The sequence below is a fragment of the Triticum dicoccoides genome, chromosome 7B (assembly GCF_002162155.2).
Source record: "Triticum dicoccoides isolate Atlit2015 ecotype Zavitan chromosome 7B, WEW_v2.0, whole genome shotgun sequence".
Classification (NCBI taxonomy): Eukaryota; Viridiplantae; Streptophyta; class Magnoliopsida; order Poales; family Poaceae; genus Triticum; species Triticum dicoccoides.
In genome coordinates this window covers 668,032,360-668,034,738 of record NC_041393.1, presented here as the reverse complement: position 1 = coordinate 668,034,738, position 2,379 = coordinate 668,032,360, and positions in this window count along the sequence as shown.

Below are 2,379 nucleotides of genomic sequence, written 5' to 3'. Positions count from 1 at the left end.
GACCCTGGCGTCGGTGGCGCCCTGGCCCGCCTGCGCCGGCGTGTCTTGCGGCGGCCGGCTCCCCGTAACGGCCGACAGGGAGGAGAACGGCGGCGCAACGCCGTTCGGCACCGCCCAAATCCTCTGGTGGCTCCGCGTGGCCTTCTCCGTGCCAGCGCACGCATGCGGCACCGTCGCCGTGGCGCAGCACGCACGGAGCGCGCTCTCTGCCGCCGACGGGCCCGCGCCACCCCGTTCCGTCGAGCTCGACCCAAACACCCAAACCCCGGCCAGTTTAACACTAAAACGGGCCCATTGAACCTCCGTGATGACGCTCGACTCCCTAACCACCCCAACCGAGCACTGCGCCACCGTAATCGCTCGCCGGAAATCTCCGTTCACGGCAACCGCCTCGGGCCGCCTATAAAAAGGGCCCCGAGCTCACCCTCGTGCACGCAGCATCACCATTCCTCACCAAAGCCCCGCCAGGCCACTAGGGGGACCTCGAGGAGGTCTCCTCCCCCAGCTCCGGCCGCCTCGCCCCGCCTCGGCCTCCAGCCCGATTCGTTCTGGTGAGGCCATCTCCGGCGCCCAAACCCCGTTCGCTACCCTCTCTAGCTGCCAGGAGCATAACCCCCTCTTCAATTTAACCTTTGCAGCCCTCTCCGACGAGCCCCTCGACCACCCGAGCCGCCGTCCGCCGGAGTAGAGCTCGCCTCGACGTGGTGCTCGCCGACCGACTCCACCACCATCAACTGACGCGGAAGGGTACCCTGAGCACGGAGGTACTCTCCAATCTCTCTGCCTCGCCGTGGATCGCCGCTGGCGACCACCGCGGCTCTCGGGCACCGGCGAACTCTGCCGCCCCGTTTGAACATTTGAACCTGACGGGTGGGACCCCACCGTCAGCCTCTCTGCTCTCTCTTTCGAACCGTTTTCTGGAAGCGCCTTCGGGCAGAATGCGTTTTCCCTTCGGGCTGGCGTATTCGCTACCGAAGCGTTTTCTGTTGTTATAAACTAGCCCCTGGAAATCTTCTGTTTCATTACAGATAAGTCCCTGGACAAAAACCCTTATAACTTTTAATCAGAAAAGTATTTTTGTTTGATTCTTTTTCTGTTCTCTTTAAAATTTTGTCTAGTTTTTTATCAGATTTATTTAAAAAATATTTGGTTTACCTTCTGTGCTCTCCTTGGTATTTACGTTAGCGCATGTATTTTCTTTAAAACGTAGATACCGAAGGAGGTGACGGAGCCGCGAACTTCACCGAGCTAGGCTCCGACTACTCTGAACCAGGCAAGCATGTTTGAACTTTTGATATGATGAGTGTCTCGGCATGTTTTGCATTTAGTTAGTTTCATGGCATGTTGGTAAGCATACCGATGAACGTTATTTTATGTGATAACAAGGTGAGTGAGTTCAATGATCCATACGTGGATGAATGTGAATATGAATGGCCATGTGTTGGCATGAGGATGGGTACGATGGCAGTGTTGTAGCATGCCAGTCTTACGCCAGACTATGTGACTTCAGTGTCAAACCATATCGGTCCAATACCTATCATTTCCTTCCTTGTACTACCACATGTTTTCCGCAAGGAATATGGTTTAGTAAGTTGCAAACCACTTTCATGGTACACACCAAAGAGGAGAGGCCGTGATGATGGTTCCATGGCCCTGCATTAAAGCCAGTCATCCGGTCAGGGGGCATGGGTGTTTCCGGTTGGGACCGAGAGGGGGGCACCCCTTAGAGCGCGCGTATATAAATTTGATCCCATGCTATTCGAGATTGTGATCTCCCCGTCTCAAAAGTTTTTCTTGGACGATGACTAGGGTGATTCTTAGCATCGAGAGGTAGGATGGGTGTGTACCGGTTAGTTGTGTTTTCTTCCAAAATACCATAAACGGAACTAGTCCTTCGTGACTACGGAAATCCGTTGACTGTGGGAAAAATTTTGTACAAACTCTGCAGAGTCATATATTCCTCCAAATCATCTCTTCCATGTCAAGTTTCGTTCCATCTGATCCTAATCAAATGTCAGCTTTGATGACAGAGACTCCGGTGAATCACATGAGTGCTAAGTCCGGTTAAAAGATTACTCCTGTGGATGGACTAACCCGTTTGTTTTCATGAATTGAATGTTTATTATGAGTATTATTTACTTGCGAATAAAAGCCCTTTCTGCGATGTCGCTCAGACGTCTGACTGTGGCATTTCTTTTAAAGCCCTTTATGTGATGTCGCTCAGACGTCCGACTGTGGCATTTCTTTTTAAGCCCTTTCTGCGATGTCGCTCAGACGTCCGACTGTGGCATTTCTTTTAAAGCCCTTTATGTGATGTCGCTCAGATGTCCAACTGTGGCATTTCTTTTAAAGCCCTTTCTGCGATGTCGCTCAGACGTC